Below are 11365 nucleotides of genomic sequence, written 5' to 3' on the forward strand. Positions count from 1 at the left end.
ATTTTAATTTTGCTCTGGTTGAATTATTTAGAAGACCCATAGATAGGAAGTTTTGTTTGTCTGGGTTTTGTGGGTCTCTCTCCTGTGACCCATGACCTTGAACTCCTAACCCTCCTGCCTCCATCTCCCAAATGCTGGGGCTACAGACATGCCTGGCTAGGAACAAGATGCTTTTTAACTATATTCAGGCAGCTGCTGCCTATGAATAAGGACATTTTTGACCTAAGTATAGTCAGGTGAACAACTTCAAAAATTAACATAAATAACATAAATAAGGCACTTTTATCTGACTCTCCCCAGTTTTCCCACCGAAGTCCTGGCAGTCTGGGAGTTGGTCCAGATTGCACCTCATGTGAGTTGGCATGCCCCTTGTGCTGGCATCTCTTCGTTTCGTCTGCCTTTTCTGGCTTCCTTGACTCGTGCATTTTGGAAGCGTATCTTGTTTGTGGCTCTTGCTCTCAGCTTTCATCCGCTGATGGGTCTTAGTGATTAGATTCGGGTGGCTCACTTTGGGCAGGAACACAGAAGTGATAGGTCCCTTGCAGAGCATTGGATGAGGGACATACCTCATCTAAGTCTGAACAGCCTAGAAATGAACATATATTTTGGGATGCCTATGACTTAGTCACTGCCAAAACCTGAATACATATAACCACTGCCTAAGCCTACATCCACACAGTCACTGTCTGAGCCCGAGTTCACATACCTATCACGTGAGCCTGAATCCACAACAGTCTTTGCCTGAGCCTGAGTCTACGTAACTGTCATCTAAACCTGAAATCTGTACAGCTACTAAATGCCCGAGTCCGCACCATCACTGCCTGATCCTGTGGCTGGCTATAGAGCCACTGTCCAAATCCCGACAATGTCTTCCGATGCTCCCAGCCTCCTACACCCAACCACCTAAAGACAGTGCTTGCTACAGCCACCCTGAATTTGCACCGTCTTTATGGCATCGTCCATCTCAAGTGTACAGTGGCCAGACAGGCTGATGATTGAACATTTTCACTGGCTTCTCTGATTATGCAATCTCCAGGTTGTACTCAATCCTGTATGTTTGGGATGAGCGTCTTGCTTGATAAAATTATCCTTTTATCATGTGTATAAGCAACACTAACACCATCTCTAGGTGGTGAACATCTAGACTTCTACCTCCAGGCTGGATCTGGACTGAGAAGAAACATCTGGGTGTGCCTGGTACCTTGGATGGACTGTAGCCCATGGAGTGGGGATGGGGGACTGTGCAATGCCACTTCAGGCTAATGGGAAGCTCCTGGCTACAACTCAAAGGCTTCAAGAATGGCGGGTGTTCTAGGATGCAGTCCCTATACAAGTCAGCAGTGCCTGTCTCACTGAACCTGAGGCACATGGGAAAGTTGCAAGCTTGTTTTTGAACAACGGTCAGAATTTAATGTATTTTTCTTCCCCTAAGAAAGAAGGGTCAGAGGGGAAACCATTAAACAGAAGGGGACATCACACAGATTACGGGGCACTCGACAAAGACTTTCCTGTACATATACACTTCCACAGCCTGAAAAGGCTCACATGCCTGCTGTGGCCTCTTCCTCATACCGCTTTCCATTTCGGGATTGAGGACCTTCTGTTTTTTCAAAATGTTCATTTCAATGGTAGAGCCCCTGCCTAGAATCCCCCAGTGAGGGGCTGGGGGTGTGGCTCAGTGGTAGAGCCCCTGCCTCGAATCCCCCAGTGAGGGGCTGGGGTGTGACTCAGTGGTAGAACCCCTGCCTAGAATCCCCCAGTGAGGGGCTGGGGTGTGTCTCAGTGGTAGAACCCCTGCCTAGAATCCTCCAGTGAGGGGCTGGGGGTGTGGCTCAGTGGTAGAGTCCCTGCCTAGAATCCCCCAGTGAGGGGCTGGGGTGTGGCTCAGTGGTAGAGCCCCTGCCTAGAATCCCCCAGTGAGGAGCTGGGGGTGTGGCTCAGTGGTAGAGCCCCTGCCTAGAATCCCCCAGTGAGGGGCTAGGGGTGTGGCTCAGTGCCTAGTATATGCAATGCCCTGGATTCCATTCTTGGTAACACACACACACACACACACACACACACACACACCCTAGCAGGGTTCTGGAGAGTTGGCTCAGTGCTTAAGAGTACATATTACTTGTACAGGGACTCAAGTTCAGTTCCCAGCACCCATATCAGACAGCTTACAACCACCTGTAACTCTAGCTCCAGGTGATCCAACACTCTCTTCTGGCCTCTGTGAGTACTTGAGCACACATAGGGTGTACCTGTGTGTGTGTGTGTGTGTGTGTGTGTGCGCGCGCGCGCATAAATAAAACATAAATCTTTTTTTTTCTAATGAACAAAATGATCATTCCAAGATGATTCTTGGCCCAGGGTGGATCAAAGACTTCCCTTGGCTTCCCCACCACAGCCTCATATTCATATTCTGTCTGTCTGACGATCTCCCTCCCTCCCCCTCCCTCCCCCTCCCTCCCTCCCCCTCCCTTTCTCCCTCTCTCTCCCTCTTCTTCTTCTCCCCCATTCCAGCTGTTAAGTTTGCATCAGAAATCCCCCTGTGTGTGAATACTCATGTATTGAATGTTTGGTCCCCAGCTGCTAGCACTGTTTGAAGGGGTTCTAGAAACTTCAGGAGGCCTAGCTGGAGGAGGTGGTCATTTGTGGTGTGCCTCTGAAGGTTATAGCTAGTCCCAAGACTCTCTACACATGAACCGTCTGCTTTTGTCTATCATGAAGTCTCCTCCTCCAGACACCCCCACCTCCATGATGTTCTTCCCCAGTCCATGGGGCCGAGTGGCTAAGGACTGGATCCTTTGAACCATGAGTCAAAAGATAGTTCAATAGGCTGTTTCTGCCACGTCACTGCAACACAAAAGTAACATTTCAGGCCTCACCATTCCCTTCAGTAATTCTCCACCACATTCCCACTCTGCACTTCCAAGAAGACAGGTCCCAGATGTCCCAGTATGCACTGTGTGTTCTGCATTGCTTGCCCGGCCCAGGCTGGCCCCAGGGAATGTTTGCTGAGCGTGTGGACCTCATTGTGACCTTGACTTTCAGTTTGTGTTTGAGACTTACTGATAAGATAGTGGGCCCAGCAGTGCCCTTCACTCCCCCATCATTTGCGGACACAGGAGGTTGAGGCAGACGCTGGCACTCAAGGACCTTGCATCTCACTCCTTTTCAGGCCAGTCTCGGGTGCAGGTGGTGAGGAAAAGAACAGAGAACAAGGTTTGCTCCCCCACAAGCTTGCTAAACTGGCAGCCAAGGCTCCTGGCAGCCAAGGCTCCTGCATCCTGGTCCCCTCCCACCTTTGATCAGATTGGAAAGGTTCGAGGCAGAGCCCTTGCTTTAGGGTCTCAAGGTCATTATATGTAGATGCAACTTTGTCTCGCTTCTCTGCTCCCAGCTTGGTCCAGCCTCCATCACCGCCTATCTGTACATCCTAACAGCCTGCCCCCCACCTCCCCCCACACCCAACAGTCTGCTCCCCAAACTTGTCCAGAGGGAGTATGTGAGTGGTAGAGCCTGATTACTCCATGCTCAGAGCCCTGGCCTGGCTATGCCTATCCAGCTGAAAGCCAAGTTCTCACAGAGTACCCAAGACCCAGTGACACGGCCCTCCTGTGCCTGCCTCTGGGTCCCTTCTGCCTTACTCTGCAGCCACTGTGCCTTCCCTGATGTTATTTATTCCCACACAGAAGAATGTGCCTCACGGCTGCCACCCGAGCTGGAAAAGCCCTGTGTTCCCTGCCGTTGTTTACCTAAAGGGCTTTGTATCTGCAGATACAGATTGCTAGTGGAACATGCCTGTAACCCCAGCACTTGGGAAGCTGAGGCAGGAGGATCTAAAGTTTAAGGCTAACCTGGGCTACATAGCAGCACCATCTCAAAAATAAAATTGAAGCCTGGTGGTGGTGGCGGCGCACATCTTTAATGCCAGCACTTGGGAGGCCAAGACAGGCGGATCTCTGTGAGTTTGAAGTCAGCCTGGTCTACAGAGCAAGTTCCAGGACAGGCTCCAAAGCTACAGAGAAACGCTGTCTTGAAAAACCAATAAATAAATAAATAAAATCGAAATGGTTATATTTGTGTGTTTTTATTTATTTATTCATGTATATGTATGTGTTTGTGTTCATGGCATGGCACAGGTGTGGAGGTCAGAAGACAACTCGTGAGAACTGATTCTCTCTTCCCACCCTGTATGTTTCAGGGATGAAACTCAGGCCATCATCCCTGGCCACAAGTACCGTCACCCACTGAGCCAACTTGCCAGCCCATGTTTATCTGAACGTATTTGACTCTGAAATGCCCCCCATGGGTTCGTGTTTTAAACACCTGGCCCTCAGCTTGTAGCATTGTCTTGAAGGCTGTGGAGTGTTTAGGAAGGCGGCTTGGCCAAGGGAAGTGGGTCCCTGGAGGCAGAACTTTGAAAGTTGTGCCTATGGTCTTTGCTTCCCAGCCTGAGCCTTCTGAGCCAGCTGCTGCCTCACACTTCTGCTGCTGCAGACAGTTGTACATGCCCCCATGAGCCTCACCGCGCATGGCCTGGCATCCCTCTGAAACTCAGAAATAAACCTTTCCAACCTTCTCTCTGTCAGATTGACACAACAGAAACCACAGACTGACTGCTCCACGGGTGCATTTGAAACACAGGTAAATATGTGAATATGGAAGAGAACAGCCTGAGGTATCCAGGGGAGTCCAGAGATGCCGTGGCTACGTCTGAGTCGGGGAGCAGAGAAGGGGGCACACTGGCCAGGGCCAGGGCTGTGTCGGGAACTGAGAGAAGAGTGCAGAGAGAAGATGGAGGCAGAAGCAATTTGTGTTGTAAAGAACAGGGTGGGAAGGGAATCTAGAACAGCCTGGGGGCTGCCATAGTGGAGGGGGAGGGGAGAACGGCCGGAAGGCTAGTGTGGGGGCTTTGATATTCATGACAAGTACATGTTACTAGGGACCAAGGAGCTTTGATATGTAACCATAGGTGTATGCCAAGGGAAGTGGTCCTTTCCGGCAGGCAGAAACTGTTATAATTTGTAGCCACTTCCTAGCTACATGACTGCACATGTGCTGTCCAGCAGTCAGGCAAAATGCTTAGTCACCCCAGGGCCATCTGTGCGCCCTGTGATCATGTAATCTATGCACATGCATGGCGTACCTATGTAAGCCCAAATGCGCATGCACAGGGTGACCTATAAAAGCAGATTCCACCCATTCTGGGATTAGAAGCATGTGTGCTTCCCAAGCAAAGGCATGAGATCTCAAGTGCTGGGATTAAAGGCGTGTGCCACCACTGCCTGGCATCTATGCTTAATCTAGTGACTTGTTCTGTTCTCTGATCTTCAGGCAAACTTTATTAGGGTACAATATATCACCACATTTCCCCCTTTTTGTCTAAAATAATAAAAGAAGGTTATAACTAATATAAGAAAAACTATATACAATAAGTATATACAATATACCGTCAAGAATTACATTAACAATGTCCAGTCCATAATCATTTGACAGATTCAGAGAAAGTACTCCATTATTTGTCCTATTTTGGTGTGTCCAAAGTATTGTACCTAATTTGCTTTCTATCCTAAATTGTATTACCAACCCAAAACTACCTTTTGATGTCTTTCAATCTTATACACTTACCACTTCTTTAGTGAGTTTCTTTTCTGAATTTGTTAACAAGGAAATAACTATCTAATCTTTAACTATAACTATCTAATCTTCAACTCCCTCAGAGACCTGAGAAGGAAATAATATTAACTGAATAAGCAGGAAGTGCAAACAAGTGACTTTCAAAAAATGTGAGAAATGACAGAAACAGCTGACTGGACAGTCACCCGAGGTTTCTCTACAACGTTGGGGCATCCATCTTTGGCCTATAGGCTTAGCATATTTGACAGACTTATCTGTGAAGCAGGATTTTCTGAAGGGCTGTCCTACTTTGTCTTAGCAAAGTTCAGCAGTCCTCTCTTTTGTGTCCTGCTTGTCCATCTTGGACAGCATACTGTCAGCAGTTAAGGTACTTTCTTGCCCAGTGGCTAACTTTTGCCACAAAGAAAGTAAACTCTGTATGGAGTTTCTTCGATGCTCATGCCAGGAGTAGACATGTCTCATAGTCATAAAAAAGAATCTATGTTATGAAAACATGTTAAATGCCTAGTCTGTAGATCTCTGAAATGTTTGAAGATGACCTGTCTATATAAAATATATTTCCGTTTGACCTTGAAAACATACCTAATATGACTACAAGTTTGATTGTAATGACTAACTACTGACTTGCATTCCTTTATATCCTAATTAGTTGGTAATAACTTTCAAGGACTAGCAAATTGCCTTACATTATTAAATGAGCTGTATAGGTACAATACCTTGAACAAGATTAGAAATGTATGTACAGAATGTTCTAACAAAAATAATCTCAAATTTGTATCAATATACATAATTTATATACAATATACAAAAATCCAATCCAATGTAAAATATTTAAAACTAGTAGTTGCTTTTTAAAGGTAGATTCAGTAATCTACCTTACTACCTTATCATATCTATATCCTCTTTTTTTTTCTTTTCAGAGTAGATTCAATAATCTACCCTTTTTTCCTATTATTTCTATATCTCTTTTTTTTTTCAAAAAAGAACCCTGAATCTAATCTTCTTTGTTTAGCTTTTTCCTGACCATTACCAATAACAACTTGTAATCAACCATCCTAAACCATGACAATTATCCATAACCCACTGAATGACCAAAAACCACCTGCCCCACCTCTTGGCAATGTGGGCATTGTGTTCTTAAAATTACTTCCTGCTGTCTGGGGGCGATAGCATGTTTAGGGGATCCTGAAAAGAAAATTTGGGGTTAATTGTCAAGTCCTGGGAGAGGGAGCTGTATCATTTGTTGTCCAGTCTCAGGGTAATGAGAAAGTACAGGGCTTGTCTCAGTCCTGGCTAGAGGAGTCTGTGAGGCTGTATCATCTCAGGTAGTCATCTCAAAATTGTCCTGAGCAGTTTGCAGTCCAAAGCCGATCTTTGGGTGGTGTTTGTCAGCTTAATGGCATTACCATTGTCCTGATGGAATCCTCATTGTGGGGTCTCATCATCTTTTTGGAGACTTCAAAGTCACTATTAGGTATGGTCACGGTTCACTGCAGAAAACCTTCTTTGTGAGACATTTTTTCTGGATGATTTGTCCTTTTTCTTCAGATATCTCATTTGTCCAGTGTTCTTCAGATTCCTTAGCCTTCCTTCTCCTGAAAGACAAAAATAAAATCCTTCCCCAACCCTAACCTTGAGGAGTTTCCAAATCTAATCTTTATCAATTTTGATTTACAGTTTCTCCTTAAATTTTTGTTTTATTTTCTAAAGATGTTCTATCATCCAGAGCAGTATGGTTTTTTATTATAAGCATTAGGTTCTTTAATTGCTCTGAGAAGGAGTTTCTTCCAAGATGACAGGAAAGGACTGAACAGAATTTGACATGGGGGCCTGTGAGAGGCCCCTTGGAGAGTTTCCCAATGCAAAGGCAAAGGATTATTTTGTCTGTCCCTTGTTGATCTACATTCATTAGTCCAGTGTCTGCCTTTACCACACCTTCTGCATAATCCAGAAGGGAGGGATATTCTGTTGAGATTATTCCTTGAAAAAACATTATTTCTAAGAACGCCCTGTTTACAGTCCCTTTTTAGGTGACCTTGTTTACTGCAATTGAAACATTTGACATTACATTTTTCTTCAAGCCTCTGGAAATCACCTCTCCTATCCAAGCATCATCACAGTCATGAGATTCAATATTAATTGTTGAATTAATCCATTCCTCCAAGGGTACTGATCTTGCCTTTAATGGCCTAACTACCCTTTTGCATTGTGCATTAGCAATTTCAAAAGCCAGAGATTCAATTATTATTTGTCTAGCTTCTGAATTTGGTATCATTCTATTCACTGCTGAAGTCTTTGTAAGAAATCAGTGAAGGTTTCTTTTGGGCCCTGTGTAACTTTAGCAAATGACTCAATTTTCTTTCCTGCTTCTTCAACTCTGTCCCAAGCATTCAAGGCTATCATTCGGCATAAAGTCAGGGTGTGGTCATCATATAAAGATTGTCTTTGTATATCAGGAAAATTACCTTCTCCAAGAAGTTGATCTTGGGAGACTTCAATATCTCTAGCCCTATTTCGCTGTTCAATGATCTCAGCCTCACCTTTCCACCAGGTCCTCCATTGTAATTGGGGACCAGTCTCTAAGAGAGCTGTAACCAAATCTCTCCAGTCTTGAGGGATAATTCTATTACAAGTTGACCATGAGTTTAACATCTGCTTCACGAAAGATGAGTGGATGCCATATGAGACTATTGCTTTTTTGAATCTCCTCAAATCTAACATTTGCACAGAGTCCCATCAACTTGTACCCAGGCTTGGGGATATCTATCATTTGGTAGTTCCTGTAAGGTTACTTGATAGATTAAGGTTGGCTGTTTGAAAGCCTTAGGCTGTTTCTCTGTAACCATATAATGCACTGCTGAGATTAGTTCACCTTTAAATTCCTCTGTCTGGGTCTGAATATCTCTATGATCTGTTTTAACATATTTTTCTAAAATTTTTATCTTGGCACTCATATTAGCCAACATTTTTAATGATAAAACAGAGATGATCAAACAAATAATATTTATAATTGACATTACATAAATCCCATCAACATTAATTATCCTCTCATTTAATTCCATTTTCATACTGTTTAATGTATAGTCTAACTAGAGACCAAACGCTTTCCATTATAACAATGTTTCCCGTTTTATAATGTGGGGAAATTTTTTTCTTTTAACTGACTTCTGAGATCCCAATTGAAAAAAAAATCCCAATTGACTCATCAAATCTGCTGACAGTGACGATTCAGATGACAGTGTGGCAGCAGCCCGAGAAGGGGCCCAAGAAAAGCCAAAACCCACCAGGAGAGGAAAGAAGCGAAAGAATCAGCCATCTCACAGGGAAAATGTGTGAAAAGTGGCTAACTCCTGCTGTTTGGGGGGCCCAAAAGCCTGTGGAGTTTGCTGCAGAGAGGCTGCAATAAAAACTTAGCCGGCAGGGTGGGCACTCTGGCCCAGGTGTAGCTCTGGCCTGAGCCACAGGCAAGTGGCCTTTTCATGAATTCATGCCCCAGAAGTTGGACGCCAGATGTGGCATAAATTCTTAAATGGTCTTATTGATAAAAACCCAGAGCCAGATATTGAGGTAAATGCTGAAAGATCAGAAAGACAAAGGAACAAGGCACTGCCACATCTTACCTCTAGGACTCCTCAGTCTGAAAAGGCTTCAGTTCCTGTCTCTTCATGCCTTTTATACCTTTCTCCATCACTTCTTTCTTTTTCCTTTTTTCTTTTTTCTTTTTTTTTTTTTGGTTTTTGTTTTTGTTTTTTTGTTTTTTGTTTTTTTGAGATAAGGTTTCTCTGTGTAGCTTTGGTGCCTTTCCTGGAACTCATTCTGTAGCCCAGGCTGGCCTCGAACTCACAAAGATCTGCCTGCCTCTACCTCCCGTGTGCTATGATTAAAGGCATGCACCACTACCACCCGGCCACCACTTCTTTCTTAGTGCTGGAATTAAAGGCATGTGTGCTTCCCAAGCAAAGGCATGAGATCTCAAGTGCTAGGATTAAAAGTGTGTGCCACTACTGTCTGGCTCTCTTTCTCTCCTAGACTGAGTCAATCTCATTCCAGGGTGGCTTTGAACTCACAGAGATCCAGACAGATCTCTGCTAACTGAGTGCTAGGATTAAAGGTGTGTGCCACCACTGCCTGGCATCTATGTTTAGTCTAGTGACTTGTTCTGTTCTCTGATCTTCAGGCAAACTTTATTAGGGTACAATATATCACCACAATAACCCAGGTATGGTGGCACACACCTGTAATTCCAGCACTCAGGAAGTGGAGGTAGGAGGATCAGAAGTTTAAGGTCATCCTCAGCAATAGAAAGGTAGGGCCAGCCTGGGCTACATGAGACCTTGTGTTAAATTTAAAACACACACACATGCACACACACACACACACACACACACACACACACACACACACACACCACATTTCTTAAGAATTATTTTACCTCCAATGTAACTCAATCATTTTTTTAAAGATTCATTTCATTTTTAACTCTGTAAGTGTCTGTGTGGGAATCTGTATGTATGAATGCAGCTATCCATGGAGTACAGAAGAATGTGTTAGAACCCTTGAAGCTGGAGTTACAGGCTAGTTTGAGCGGCTTGGCTTGGGTGCTGAAGTGTTCTCTTAGCCGCTGAGCCATCTCTCCAGCACAAGGTTCCCATTCCTTTAAACTCCCAGAATAAGCCACCCCCCCCCATCCCTCAACTCACAGCTTTTCACCAGGGTTCAGGCTGAAACATTCTTCTACATTTCCTTTTCATTTCTTCCCCTTCCTTTTAGACAAGGTCTCAAACTGGCCTCACACTCTATGTAGCCAAGGATGAGCTTGAACTTCTGTTTCTCCTGCCTTAATCCGCAGAGTACTGGGGTTACAGGGTGGGCATCCAGTTTCTGGGGTGCTACCAATGGAATCCAGGGTTTCCTGTACTCGAGGCAGGCACTGTACCAACGGAACTACACCAGGGATAATTTTATGGTTCTATCCGCTGTGCTTCAGGTCACAGCTCAGCTGTTAGCTCCCTGCCAGGGCTAGTCTCCCAGTTCCATCCTGTTTTTCATACTTACCACCGTCTGGAAACATCGTCCAGCTATGATAGCTCCTAAGAACAAAGGGCAAGTTGAACTGACTTTTAATTCAGTAAAATCAAAGCTTGACCTCCTACATTGCGCAAGATCCAGCACATTTGGCTAGTGGCTTCATCTCTGGACAAAACAGACAGTACTCCTGTCACTAAAGACGCTAGACTTTACAGTTTATTCTTTCTCGATGTCTTCTCAATATCGTGTGAGGCTTTATGTTTTATCTTGCCTTTTTTTTTTTTTTTTTTAAGTTTTTGTTTTTTGAGACAGGGTTTCTCTGTGTAACAGCCCTGTCTGTCCTGGAGCTTGCTCTGTAAACCAAACTGACCTCAAAGTCACAGAGATCTGCCTGCCTCTGCCTCGTGAGTGCTGGGATTAAAGACATTCACCACCAAGCCCGGCTTTTTTTGTTTTTGTTTTTGTTTGTTGTTGTTTTGTTTTGATTTAGGATTTTCTATTTTATGTATATGGTGCTCTATCTGCATATACACCTGCGTGCCAGAAGAGGGCATCAGATCCCATTATAATGGTTGTGAGCCACCCTGTAGTTGCTGGGAATTGAACTCAGGACCTCTGAAGAGCTGACAATGCTCTTAACCACTGAGCCATGTCTCCAACCCCCTTCTTTTGCTTTTAAGACAGGTTCTCATAGGTAGCACTGGCTGAC

The sequence above is a fragment of the Peromyscus californicus genome, unplaced genomic scaffold, assembly GCF_007827085.1.
Source record: "Peromyscus californicus insignis strain IS unplaced genomic scaffold, ASM782708v3 Scaffold_4__1_contigs__length_199733344, whole genome shotgun sequence".
Taxonomy (NCBI): Eukaryota; Metazoa; Chordata; class Mammalia; order Rodentia; family Cricetidae; genus Peromyscus; species Peromyscus californicus.